Genomic DNA, 15267 nt, shown 5'->3' on the forward strand with positions numbered 1-15267 from the left:
TCAACAAGTCTAGGGTGTTCATGGCCAGTGTCACCAAAAGAAGAAGACAGGACCATGGTTAAAAATAGGATCCATTTTATGTCCCATCCCACAGAGAATTTTAAGATTAAAGGAAAACAACACCCCAGACTCAGCAGTCGTTGCACAGATTTACCAACACTCGGGAAAGACTAACAAAGTTGAATAAGAACTCTTTAAAGTCGGGTTCCCAGTCGGACCCCTGACCAGCAAAAATACTGTCTGCCATCGCAGAGACCCTAAACCCAGCCGTCAATGTGTTTTTGAATTTGTCACTACAAGAGGGGCTGGTCCCTAGTCACTGGAAAATGGCCAAAATGATCCCCCTACTGAGGAAACCCTCTGCAGATCCGACAGTAGCCTCCAATTACAGGCCTATTACACTATTGCCCTTCTTTTCTAAAGCTCTAGAAAAGTATGTTAATTTCAAACTGACGGAATACGTGGAGGCTAATCACATACTCCATGATAGTCAGTCTGGTCTGCCCTATTGTAAGTCTCTGAAACCATAAAAGAGAAACTAGATAGAGGGGGCAGTGCTGTCCTGATATTATTGGATCTGTCTGTGGCTTTCGATACCGTGCCCCACGGCCGGCTCTTACAAAGTCTGTCAGACTGTGGCATCGGGGGCACTGTACTTAAGTGGTTCACCTCTTTTCTGAACGATCGTCGCCAGGAAATTTGGTCTCCCCCCTTTGCAGCTTCCATCCCACCTATGAAGGTGGGGGTCCCACAGGAGTCTATCCTGAGCCCGTTATTATTTAACATTTATATGGCTCCTCTTGCACTTCTAGCTGAGTTCCACGGCACCAGGATTGTGTCATACGCGGATGACACTCAATCATTGTCTAAGTGCGACAAAGGCTCTGGTTTTAGAGGTGAGGAGATCAATACCTGTGTTACGGAGGTTTTCTCTTGGTTGCGGCTTAATCAACTAAAGTGCAACCCAGAAAAATCAGAGATTATCTTTTTTGGTTGGCCGCCTTGTGAATCATGGCACCAATGTTGGCCTCGGGACATGTCCCCTCCTATTGCTCCTGTCAGCATTGTGAAGAACTTAGGGGTCAAGCTAGACACTACATTAACAATGAATGCCCAAATCCAGACCGTGGTGGGCTCATGCTTCAGCATGTTGAAAATGTTAAAAAAACTTTCTTCCTTTGCTATTGGTCGAGTACCGGAAGACAGTAGTCCAAGCCCTGATTACATCCAGGTTGGATTATGTTAATATCTTGTACCTTGGCCTCCCTGGGTATTTACTGAATCATCTGCAGGTGGCTTAAAATGCAGCAGCTGGAGCCATTCTTATGGTAGGGCTCAGAGCACATATGACTATCCACCTGAGGGCCTTCCGGTACATAAGAGTATCCAATTCAAAGCGCTGGTCCTAGCTTTTCGCGCCTTTCATGGCACAGGGGCAGTGTATCTTAAGAGAAGGGTCCAACCCGACGTGCCACAACGGGCCCTTAGGTCCTCTGGTCAGTCACTAATGCACATACCCACGTTTGCCCGCTCTCGCATAGGCGGTCGTTCGTTTCAAGTGCTGGCCGCCTGCTCATGGAACGGACTGCCTCCTTATCTTAGGCAGGTGCTGGACCTGTTGACTTTTAGAGGACAGCTTCAAACCTGGCTTTTCCAGCTGTAATTCTTTGTGTGGCCGTGGCTTGTTTGCGAGCTTTGTTTCTGTCTTTCGGTGCTCCCTTGTCAGCACCGGGATACTCTGTGGAGTAGCCGTGCGCTTTACAAGTACCTATTTTCATTTAATTTCATTTCAATAAGTAACGTGCTGAATATGTAACGTGCTGCTGCAATTATGCAACCCTCCAAGGCACAACCACTAACCAGCCAAGAGAAGGCAAGTAGTAGAAAGATAATTCAATGTATTTTCCAGCCAATAACCAAATCATTATCACTTACATTGGTAGAACTAGTTTGCATGAAACATCCTGGCCATAGGTACGACCCCTTTAAACTTAAAGCTCAAATTAAGATGCTGAGGTGACTGAACCAAGCTACTAAGTTGAGAATTTAGCAAATAATATGACCTATCACAGCTCTAAATAAAAAATGTGGATACGCGGAAAAAATGGTGATATGTGGGGCTCACCATGAGACTTGTACCTAAAATGGCATCTGTACAACACATTTATGGAAAGAACTGACAAAAACATAGATTTGAGTATTATAAATTGTCTGCCTGAAGAGCTACAGAACATAACATTTGTTAACTAATTGTGTCAACATACATTTGTGCTATAATGCTAATATTTACCAGTGTGTGTTTTGTTGTATGATATTTGGCAGGTGAAATAGCTAAAACAGAATGACATCAAAGTATGAGTGCGCGCCTATCTGTTAAATAAATATGTAAATGAAAAGTTTTACAACTTCATTTATCCGCAAAACACAAAATAAATATGGATAAATACATATAAAGCGGGCAAAGAATAAATATGGATAAATACAGATGGAAATGCTAAAAAAAAAATACCATAAAACCGGGAGCCCTAAATATAATACGCCACATCCTCACACCAATCCACCACAATAGTGCACTTCTAATGTCCCCAAGACCACAGCGGAGGCACTTAGAAACTCATAGAATGTCAGGCAGAGGCCAGCAGTTGGTTCCAATCCTGGTCCAGTTGCCATTGATCAGCTGGGTAGTTTCAGGAAAGGTATTTTGCAGCTTGCTGTGTCTGTGTAGCTTTAATAGGAGGTCAGTCTTGCAATCCTTGGTGTTCACTTATTTGCCCTGGGTACAAGAGGGAGAGCAGGTCCACTTCTTTAGGACTCTTCTCAAGTCACAGACAGCAGGTTTAGTCTCCTTCTGATCTTCCACAAGTCCAATAGGGTTCTTAAGTGGGTGCCTGGATATATCACATGTAGGCCTGGCAGTAGCTCTTGGATGGGAATTACTCGTCAGCATGCCCTAGACAATGGGGCAAGAGTTCTTGAGGTAACTTTGGGGGTTTACAAAATGACAAAGTCTTTGGCCACGTTCCCCCTGAGGGCTGTGTGTGGGGTGTACTATGGTAATGCATGTGTGTGGTGTAGTATGGTAATGCTAGTGTCCTCCCAGTTCTAACATTAAAATCCAGTTTGTGGTATCCATTGTAACGAAAATATACCCAGAAAGAGAAGGCTGGTATAACAAAAGTAGGGTTTTCCAGCATCTAGGCAATGGATACACAAGAATTGTTTAGGCATTCTGCTTTCCTTTCTTACAAGAGTGCCCCCAGTGTTAAAACATTTTTTTAAACGTGTTAGTCTTCTTTTTTTATTTCCCCACCTCATCCCACATAATGCAGCCACAAAACCAACCACAAGGAATCGCTGCCTTCTCAAGCTGAAGAGCAAAAGCTTCAGCTTCGGGAAAACTTTAAGAACAGCAATGACTTTTCCTGGGGCCATATTCTATATTCATATTCTAGGGACCTTATAGGAAACATAGGCTTTATATAAGTATTTGTGGGGAGTTGGACCTTGCCTAGATTAGGGGCACCACGAGCAGCGAAATATATGTAAATTAGCACACAAAGGGAAATATGGGGAAGGCTGCTCATATATTGTTATTCCTTTTTTCTCTTTTTTTTTAAGGGTATCCTAGTCCTACCTGGGACACCCACACCTTTAATTTTTATTGGGGGCCTGAGATGGAGCCCAGCTTCCCTGCTGCCCCACTGACACCCTGAAAGCAGCTCCATTCTATAGGTACGCACAGGAGCCAGACATTTTTATTTTTACTTTGGAGTGCCCCGGTGCATACCCGGGGCACCCCGCACCATATCCAACATTGGGGTCCCAAGTTCCCTGCAGCCCCACTGAGTACCCTGCCAGCACCCAACACTGGTGCTAGCGGGAGCAGCTTTACTTTCTGCTCTCGCTGGGTGGGAGAAATTCTGTGCTTCCCTGTCAGAGAGAACAGGCAGAGAGAAATGTTTATGCTCCCACCCAGCGGTAGTAGCTCTCTTCTTCCAGTTGGTGGGAGCACAGGAAGTCTTTCCTCTCCTCGCTCTCAGGCAGGAAAAAGACAGTTTCCAGGGGGATGGGGTCCCGGGATGCTGTCCTCAACCTGGCCCCAAGAGAAAAGGATCCTGGGGCCATAGCCGGGCTCAGGTAGGGGGGCTGGAGTCCTTGGAGCCTCTTTGAGGCTTGGGAAGGGAGGCTGCATGCCCCCATTATTAAATTAACAGCCCTAGGATGGGGTCACTGGGGCCTCAATGAGGCTTAAGTATGGGGGCCATAAACCCCCACCCCCATAAAAAACAATGCAACATCCCCCAGACTCTGGCTCACCCCCAGGGGGTTTATGAAAAAACAGGGCGGAAAACTACTGAATTTTTTTTTTCAACAGTGCCCCGGACACTCCTCGGTTTTGCAGTGCCGATTTAAAAAAAGAAGAAAAAGAAAAACACATCAACAAAGAAGCAGTTTAGACTACCGCCACCAGGCCTAATTGGGTAGAGTATCATTTCCCTGCCCCTAAATGTGGTTTTGTTTTTTTACTATGTTCTAGACAGGAGACCAAATCCCCCAAGTGCTAAACTGGCTGACATCACATCTTTGTTGATGTGGTGGCTGCCAATTAGATCTTATCTTAAGATCTGCCAGCTCTAAGTATCCTTCCCCACGTGAAATATGTAAAGTTTTTGTGCCTTAATTTCTTAATAACTACTGAATGGATTTACACCATGGCACAAAACGCACATTTTCTGGGCCAAGATCTAGCTTTCTGCCAATTTAGTGTAATCTCGCTCAGCAATTTTTGTGGTATCACTGTTCAATTATCCTATGGTAAAATTAATGGGAAAATGCATTTGGGATTGCCCCCTTTTTCTCGACTCCCACTTGATGGATCACCCCAAAACTTCCAAGGAAGGGGCTGAGGTGGGTGATGTGTTTTTTTTAACTTTTTGTGAAGATTTGTCAAACTGTGCCAAAGTTGTAAGCAAATAAAAAAATCAATTTCCTATAGAAACGTGGTCCTAACTATAACTACCCAGTGGCAACCGCCAATGGAAATTGATATATTAAACCACATTGCAGTGTATTTGTTTCCTTACATTTTGTGTTCTTTTCCCTCTTACAATTATTTTGTCCCTGATTATTGCTTCTAGCAGTTGTAACTTCAACTGTATCTAGTCCTGGAGAGTTTGTTTAGCTCTTGATAGGAAGTTTGGTACATTGCTAATCCCTTCAAACAAGAGCCACCTGATTGCCAAGGAGATTTCTAACTTTTGTTTTTTTTCCCTCCTATCTTAGACCAACTTAAGGAGACAAGTGTGTGGTCATTTATCTACTGTGAGGCATTATGACATTTCAAATTCCTAGTTGGGGAATTCGGTTTCAGTTGGGACCTGGCTTGGTTGTACTTGGATGCTCCAATAAAGACACATCACATTTACACTTATCTTGCAGTAAGTGTTATTTATCTTACCGCAACGTGCCATCTTTTATGTCTAGCATTCAGTGCATGGTAGCACTGGGAGGAGTTGCCATCTGCTCAGGTGATAAGGGACTCAAAAGCCCATATTCGCATCCAGTCCTTTACAGCTGATTAGGCTATCCAAAGTGTTGCTTCTCCATATTCGATGTTCCCCAGTAGCCTCTACCATCCAACCCACATTCTTCCCTGTAGAAACAAACACCTACAGGCTTCTCCTAAGCTCCCACAATGAAGGCCTTGGTTCAGAGCCCTCTCACTTCAGGCCCTGCTACACTGGAATGCCCCTCACCCAAGATCCTGCCAGCTCCACCAGGAGTGCTCACAACTTTTCTGCAGCCTTGCCCTGCAGGACTAAGGTCTCCAGCCCCTGGGCACTTCTCAGTTATCTGTACCATTCACTGCTTCACTTACTCCCCACTCCTACTTGGTTTATGCATCAATTGAACGGCCTGGCTTCTATGTAGTGGTTAACTACTGTGCAGCATTTCTGATAAACTTGCTCTCCTCTGTTACATAGAAAATTTAAAAACACTACGCACCAGTATGCAGGTAAAAACTGATAAACCTCAGTATACACTCTGACTGAAGGCATCCGCAGTATTTAGAGCGCTCGATAACTGACCACTTCTGAAATCGCATCACAGGATGTGGAAATTTAGCGTGCAAACTGAACATTATCTGCGCCATCTTGCCTCTCCCCAGCGCCACGCATAGCAAATGCACGGCCGCCATTTTAGGCACCCCACTCTCTCTCGATCGCCAGCGCTTTCCCCCGGCGCTGCGAGCATCCCCCGCGCGCCGGCCACCCCCGCTCTCTCATACAGGCCATAAACCCTCTCCTTCTGCGCGACCCTGCTACGGAACCACATCCGACCGACATCCCATACATGGTCATGCCTCTCCTTTGATAACCCCCTTCCTCTGCGCCCCATTGTCCGAACTGGTCCCAGGCCATCACCTAGCCCTGCGGATGCAGGTTATTGCCCCTACTGTAAGGGAAACACCCCGCATCAAAGGGATTACAGTAGATCAAAGCCCCTACCCCCTGAGACCCGGCCGGTTGCACACACCCCCGGGAATTAGCGGAATTCCCTGCTGCGCGATAGCCATCTCCCACTGCGGGTAGGGTGGGAACCTCTACTGTAACTATGTGTGGGATCGGATCTGAGCCGGGGCTTCAGGGGATGTTCTTTCAGGCATCAAGAGAATCTCAAGAATGTACTATATGTAATAAAGCAATAAACCGGTGTATAAGAGACGAGGTCTCAGAGATGCGGTTAGAGCACCTCGTGACGATACCTTGCTGTCTGATCTGATGTGTTCTGCTCCGACGGAATAAAACTTTGTTTCCTGCCTTCCAGTCTCCGGCGCCTGCCTCTTTCATTGGTAAATTATAGAGTGGTATAAGAGGCGATTACCGCCGGGCAAATACTTGAAAGGTTATCGACTGAAACTGCCGCTACCATTTAACAATTGGCGTCCCAAACGTGGGGCCCATCAGCGACACGTGGATCCAGTGGGAGAGGTCCCGACGACAGAGTGAACGACTGCAACGATCGGGAGAGCTCCTGCCCAATAGACCCTCGTCTGGCAGCCGATCATCCGAACTTCACTGGTTCCGAGCAGACCTCTCTCGAGTGATCTACGGTCCTGACTGGGAACCATCAGGAGTGCCGCGGCAAATACGGAGAGTAGAGGACGATCGGGCGCTGGAGGCGGAAGACGAGAAACTATCCACGCGGTCCGGGTAAGGTCGTGATACACGACAAAATGCGAAATAATTGATTGATTGTTTAAAGCTTTGGAAATACTAGTATTGCTCATTGATTGTGCTCATTGATTGTTCTCTTTGAGATATTCGCTGTCTACAAACGGGGAGGAGTAGAAATACTCTCTCTCTCTCCCTTTGCAGATAGTGAAGGGTAGGTAACGCAGACTTTTGTCCCCGTTGAAACCCGTCGTGCCTATCTTTATCTCCCCATTGATTGATTGTCCGAACATTGATTGTTTTGGAGAATAGTGCTTTTTGAGATATTCTCTGTTTGCAAATAACGTAGAATAGGAATATTCTGTCTAGTCTTTGCAAATAGTGAAGGGTAGGTAATGCTGACTTTTGTCCCCGTTGAAACCCGTCATGCCTATCTTTATCTCCCATTGATTGATTGATTGATTGATTGTCCGAACACTAGTTGTTCGATATTGGTTCTTTGGAGGTATTCTCTGCTTGCAAATAACGAAGAATAGAGATATTCTGTCTAGTCTTTGCAAGCAGTGAAAAGATAGGTAGTGCTGACTTTTGTCCCCGTTGAAACCCGTCATGCCTATCTTCTCCCCACTGATTGGTAGTTGGTTCTGCCCGGACCGCTTATTAGAGGTGAACCATCCGGCTCCACTGGAGGGCACCCCTAATAAGGACATGTTCACTAAATATGGACTAGTCGCCGTAGCTTATACCAAGCTATGGCATAAATATACAAAGAAGGACCCCGAGAGTCAGTGGCCACTGATGGGATCCTTCGACGACCATAAGATAGAAGCGCTAGAAATAGCTCTGCGTAGCAATAAGACGACGCCTACTATGCTTGACAGTATCGGCATGTGGCGCAAAGAAGCAACGCAACGGAAAAAGAGGGAAGAAGTAAAAGCAGAAAAGGAATTACGAAAGGCAGCTCACCTTGCCGCTAGAAGGTTAGAAGAAGACATAAAGGAGAGAAGGGAAACTAAATTAAGACAGGAGCCCGAAACATCAGGACAGTACGCTGTTAGGACCCCTTCTTTGCTCTACCCTGAGTTGTCCTCCAAGCAACGAACGAATGACGAACTACTGTTAGGTCCCCCGATCATTTACATGCCCCCTCCATATGCACCCTCCCAGTCAGTAGTGCAACACCTACAACCCCCGAACACGAGCGAAAGCAGTACAGGGGCCTCGGTCCTCACGGCCTCCGCGCCGGCTGAGCCTCTTGTACTGAACCCAATGTCGGTTACAACGCTAGATGACCATGAGATGGGAAAGAAAGAGTCCACCAGACTGAATCGATTAACAAAGGATGAACGAGCAGGAATTGATAAGATAGTAGGGACACTGGTGGAGCAAAAAGAAAGTGAGGAGTATATAACAGACGTGTATAACTCGTATGCCGACAGCCGCAGACGACACTTCGTCGTACGGCTCTGTTATCACGCCCTAAATGCGTATGAGGAAAGATACCACGATAAAGGTCCCGAAGGCTTAGCAGCCCTATATAGGAAGGTAGACATCGGAGAGGAAAGAGAGGGCGACGTTACGAACCTCTTCACTCGTACACTCGAGGTCTACCGACACCTTAAAGAACATGGACAGACCACCAAAGCAGAAACCCCCATAGCGACTAAGCCCCAGGAAGGGAGGGCTGATGCCATGATGCCCATTAAAGAAGCTGCCCCCTACTGGGTCCCCCCACGAGGTCTGGGAACACATGACGACATCAACCACCAAGATGCGAAGGGAAGGGTTGTATATAACTGGGTCTACCAGCCGTGGGACCGGCAAGACATTTTGACCTTTAGAAAAACTCTACCCGACTTAAGAAAGAACCCGACTGCCTTCTACACTGAACTGGGTACAGCCTTAGGTTCTACGATTATGACTTTAGCAGATATCGACTTGTTCTTTGGGCTATGTCTGCCGGCTGATGTGTGGAAACAAATCCGGAAAGTTGACCACGCTGAGCCGTTCGGATATACCTGGGTACAACTCGATACCATAGATAAGCAGCGAGAACCAGGACAGAAACCCCCAAAAGCCATATTAGAGCTCCCAGACAAGATTGTACTAAAACTGAAGACTCTAATCCCAGAAAGAAAGGTAGATTGGTCGATAGTAACGGCTTGCCGCCAGAAACCCCAGGAGGATGTGTCTGAATACTTCTCCCGATTCGAGACTGTGTTTTCCGATTACAGTGGCCAAGACATGACCACCGCAACCGGACATCACCTCTTTGTCCAGAATTATGTGAAGGGTCTGACACAAGAAATTTCCCAGAAACTACAGACCAGCGAGAGTAGCTGGGCAGCCTCCAAACCCGCAGCGATTCTCCAGATGGCCCAATACTACGAAAATCAGAAAAACGAGAACGATAGGGCATCAGAGAAGAAGAAAAAGGAACTGAAGGAGAGGGTAATGATAGCACAGTTGCAAGGGGTGACCATAGGAAGGGAACCCCCGAAAGAGAATTACCACCCAACCGCCCCTAGAAAGCTACCCCCTAGAGACCATACACCTGCACCCTACAACGGACGGAGAGACTTAGATGGGAACCAATGTGCGTTCTGTAGAGGGTTCGGACACTGGAAATCCCAGTGCCCGGTCCTTCTGGAACTAAACAAAAATAGGGATCCCAGAGACACAGCATATGACCCCAGAAACAGAGGACAGGGACGAGGGCACACGAACGACGCAACCAACGTCAGGCCAGGCAAACCAAACACCTTTGACCGCCCCCGACAAAACCAGTGTCAGCAGTCCGACTATGAAAGCACCCATGACTTCGCATAGGACCGCCAGGGGCAAGGGAGGGATCCAGTCGAACTCCGTGTTGACCAGCAAGGCCCTTACGTCACTGCTAAGGTCTTGGGCACAAAATCCCCATTCCTGGTAGACACTGGGGCGACACGTAGTGCGTTATCCAAACGACTGATCCCTAGGGCACCCTTGTCTGGCTCACATGTAACCTCAATAGGCTTCGATGGAACGCCCTCCACTAACCCCTTATCAGCACCAATCTCCTTTGACTTAGAAGATAACACCACTGACACGACCTTTCTGCTCTCCTCCAACACCCCCGATGCTATTATGGGACTTGATTTGCTAAAACATTTTCGAGCTACCATCAGATGCTCCCCAGACGGAGTTCGAGTCATCCTACACGATAACCCAGATCTGTCCAGACCCTGTCACACACGGCGTATGCTCTCTATAACCGATGCTGACATGTCCCTACTCGACACATTACCTTCACATCTATGGGCTAAAACCGACTCAGATGTAGGGCGCATGGTGATCGACCCGGTACACATAACCGTCCGACCGGACGCAGTGCTCCCAAAGCTTCCACAGTATCGGATATCACCCGAAGGCGAGAAGGCATTGGTGGAAATCATCGAGTCCCTAGTCGAGGCAGGAGTGGTAGAAGAAGTAGTGAGTAATGTTTGCAACAGCCCTATCCTACCCATTGTAAAGAAGCAAGGCGAGGGGGATGAGAAAGCCTACCGTTTCATTGTTGACTTGCGAGAGGTTAACAAAGTAGTCATACCCCAGTACCCCGTGGTCTCAGACATCACCACCATCCTCACCCTGATTCCATCCACTGCCACCATCTTTACTGTTATTGATCTCAAGAACGCATTCTTTTCCATCCCCATCCACCCAGACAGCCGCTACCTGTTCGGATTCACTTTAAAAGCCCGTTCATACAGATTCTGCAGGGCACCCCAAGGCTACACTGAGAGTCCCAGTATTTACAGCCAAGCCCTCAAGAGGCAACTGGATGCAGTCCAACTACCCGATGGAGTGGTGTTGATACAGTACGTCGATGACATTCTTTTGGCGGCCGACACCGCTCCACTTGCCGTCACAACCACCATTCACCTCCTCCACTTCCTTGCGGAGAACGGTCACAAGGTCTCCAGAAAGAAATTGCAATTCTGCCAGCCCCAAGTAACGTATCTAGGCCACCTACTATCCAAAGACGGGAGGAAACTTACCCCTGACCGAATTCAAACCATTCTAGAAACCCCTGTTCCCAAAACTCAGAAGCAAGTGCGGTCCCTAGTGGGCCTCACCTCCTTTTGTCGACAGTGGTTGCCAAATTTCAGTCTTATCGTAAAACCTCTGCTTTCCCTGCTGGCTAAAGATACCCCCTTCCCCCTCCCCTGGACACCCGAATGCCAATCCTCCTTCAAAGAATTACGAGACGCCCTCTGCTCGGCCCCAGTCCTAGGAACCCCAGACTACACTAAACCTTTCTCCCTCTACACCCACGAAAGGGAGGGATGTGCGTTGTCTGTCCTAACCCAGTCCATAGGCCCTAAGCAACGCCCTTGTGCCTACTTCTCTGCCACTCTTGACCCCGTAGCCAGAGCTTTGCCCGCCTGCCTTCGAGCAGTAGCCGCCGCTGCTGTCTCTATCCGGCAAAGCGAGGGGATCGTGCTCTCGAACCCCCTCACAGTATTGGTACCCCATGCTGTTGATACCCTCCTGAACCAAACCAAGACTCAACACCTGACTAGCGCACGACTGACTGGTTATGAACTGACTCTGCTTGCACCCCATATCACATTGAAACGATGCACCACTCTGAATCCAGCTACTCTACTACCTCTCCCTGACGCTGACCCCAATGCATCCCCTATACATGATTGCGTGACCCTCACCGACGAACAAACCAAGAGTAGGGTTGACCTCCGGGATACTGCCTACCCGGACCCTGACGGAGAACTGTGGGTGGATGGCTCATGCATCAAGCTCCCTGATGGCACCACCTCAGCTGCCTATGCAGTCACCACAGCTCGAACAGTTGTTGAGACAGCCCGCATCACACAGCGATCCGCACAGGCGGCGGAACTAATTGCCCTCACACGAGCCTGCATCCTGGCAGCAGGGACAACCGCAAACATTTACACCGACAGTCAGTATGCCTTTGGGGTAGTTCACCACTTTGGGCTCTTATGGAAAGAGAGGGGATTCTTGACTTCTCATGGCACACCCATCCTGCATGGAGATCTAGTCTCTGCCCTGACCGAAGCAGTCCTCCTCCCCACACGGTTAGCTGTGATCAAATGCCAGGCACACAAGAAGGTGACAGACATTATAGGTCAGGGAAATGCACTAGCTGACATTACTGCCCGAACCACAGCTGAGAATAGGTCCACGACCCGCATGTACGTGACCAGGTCACAAACTGAGAAATGGAAGGATGCTAGGGAAACGATTAGGGATATCCAACTAGCCAGCACACCACACGAATTAACTGAATGGGCCCGGGTGGGATTGAAGGACGATGACGGTTGTTGGCGAACTAAAGACTCGAACAAATGGTTGCTACCCGACTCATACTTGATCCCCATGCTGACCATGGCACACTCCCCCGCACACATAGGGTCTGCCCCCATGATCGAACTCATCTCCAAAGTCTGGCACAACGACAGAATACCAGACTCAGCCAAACGTCTGGTCCAACAATGCCTAGTATGCCTCCAACACAACCCTGGGAAAGGAACTGCTGTACCCCGGGGAGGGTTTGGGGTCCCCAATCACCCCTTTGAAGTCCTACAAATGGACTATGTCCAGCTAGAAAGGTGCCAAGGTTTAAAGTATGTACTTGTCGTTGTGTGTGCCTTCAGCAAGTGGGTGGAAGCCTACCCAACCCATGACAACACCGCTATGACTACCGCAAAAGTACTACTGAAGGAATTCTTCCCCCGATACGGCCTTTGTCGAATTTTGTGGAGCGACAACGGCCCCCACTTCGTAGCCGAAGTTATCCAACTCATCTTAAAGGGGTTGGGTGTAAAACAGAAATTCCATGCGGTCTTCCATCCCCAATCTGCAGGCCTGGTTGAGCGACACAATGCCACATTGAAGCTTAAGATAGCAAAAATAGTCGCCACCACAGGACTAAGATGGCCAGACGCTCTCCCACTAGCATTGCTATCAATGCGTTCCACCCCCACCAAACACCACTTAACCCCCTACGAGGTCGTCTTTGGGCGGCCCATGAACCTTTGGACTGCACCAAAACCAACATCCATCCACGACGTCCCGGACGTCCTCATGTCTGACTATTTGTATAACCTAACTAAGACGTTGTCCGTTATCCATCAGCAGGTGCTGCACGCCATTCCCGATGTTTCCAGGGGCCCGGGACACGACATCCAACCCGGTGACTTCGTCTTAGTGCGTAACTTCCAGCGCACCAAGAGTCTGGAGCCCCGGTGGACGGGCCCCCTGCAAGTCCTGATCACCACCCGAACAGCTCTTCGAGTGGAGGGGAAACGCAATTGGCTGCATGCACACCACTGCAAGAAGGTATCACCGACCCTGACAACCACGGACAACATCACCGCCCAAGAGGAACTTCTGGACAAAGACCGACCATCCCTGAGCCGCTGCCCGGATACAGAGACACTTGAATTGATTGAATATCCCGATCCCACTGTGCCATCCAAAGAAGGGTATAACTTGCGACGAAAGGAGAGAACTTCGGCTAAGCAGACCACAGGCTAAGTGGAAATCTCAGAACGGTAGCCTAGTCACCTCAAAGGCCACCAGGAGAGAAACTAAAACAAAGTCTGTGGTTCTGCCCGCTACCGAGTCTCTTGAAGGTGATGGAAGCGCCCGACATGAAGATGATGGAAGCAACCGGACATCCGAAGATCCACTACAAAAACCCAAAGACTGACCGAATGCACAGCTTTAAGACAATAGCACTTTTCATTTCCCTTCTCTTTTGCCTTCTCCTCGTGGTCACCTTCTGGATCATGGAGGAGAGCACACCCGCTCATAAGACATTGCTGACTACCGTTCAACCTACCACCACGAAAGAACACCATCTGATCTCACTTTCACCCCAACTCCGAGAAAGGCGTAAGGAGTTCTGGAATAACTCTTTTGTGCAGTTGCTCCACCAACACAATCTTGCCACCAACGCCACTAACTGCTGGATCTGTGGATTGCTGCCCCATGCCACTGGGCACTCAATCCCTTTCATCCCTTCACCTTTTTCTGTCCATGGTTCCTGCCTCGCCTGGCTGATCCTCCTGCAGGAGAGCTACAAGGACAATGCCACTTCCGGCAGAACCATGTCACACTTCTATCATGGGTTCTGGCTGAACAAAACTGGTAGAACCTCCGCCCTCTTCTGCCCTCTGAGATCGAACACTTCCTTTCACATGGACATCCCCGCCAAAGAACGAATTGAAATGCAAGTGTTCAACAATCCAGCCAGACCCACCTTCTCTTACCTCCGAAAACGGACAGCCGCCACCCTAACAGTGGCCCTGTCCGTCATCAACATCACTGGATCTGTATGCCTCGAAGGCCTGGGGGCACAGCTGGTGGGCCACAGCTCCTGCCTCATCACCCGAACATTGGACTCAGTTGACCCACCCTCCTTTGTTGCCTCCCCGAATATGTACTTCGTCTGTGGTACTAAGGCCTACACCTGGCTCCCGAAAGGTTGGGGAGGCACCTGCTACATCGCCTTTGTCCTTCCTCCGACGTATGTGGCTCCAGCAAACCATCACCGACAGAAACGTGCCAAAGACATTGTACAAACCGACTCCACCGGAGCACAGTTCATGGACGCAGTAAAGGGTCTTGTTCCGCTCTGGGGTCCGATGGCAAACAGCCGTGCCATCCGCCACTTAACCCAGGCAGTCGAAACAGCAATGAACATTACAGCTGGCGCCCTCGCCAACAACACCGCTGAGCTTCAGGCCGTCCGCCTGGTGGCTCTCCAGAACCGCCTTGTTCTAGATGTGGTTCTGGCTGATCGCGGAGGAGCATGCCGCATCATTGGGTCCAGCTGTTGTACCTACGTACCGGATAACTCACCCTCAGTCTACAAAGCAATTGAACACCTCCACAGACTGTCCACAGAGGTCCATCAAGAGCAAGAAGAATGGTCACTGGGGAGTTGGTTTTGGGACACTATTAAAGGTTGGGGATGGAGGCTGTTTTCATTTATCCTCATACCAATCGTGATACTATGTGGATGTTGCTTGGGGATTCAGTGTCTGCCACCTTTATGTTCGCTTTT

General features: G+C 48.7%; 1 protein-coding gene across 1 annotated transcript in view; it reads left to right on the plus strand.

Annotated features, from left to right (window-relative positions):
- MEGF11 (multiple EGF like domains 11) overlaps window positions 1-15267 on the plus strand; it is a 1813102-nt gene that overhangs the window by 38762 nt on the left and 1759073 nt on the right. The gene's annotated exons all lie outside the window — the stretch shown is intronic.

This window comes from Triturus cristatus, chromosome 3_1, assembly GCF_964204655.1.
Source record: "Triturus cristatus chromosome 3_1, aTriCri1.1, whole genome shotgun sequence".
NCBI classification, from domain to species: domain Eukaryota; kingdom Metazoa; phylum Chordata; class Amphibia; order Caudata; family Salamandridae; genus Triturus; species Triturus cristatus.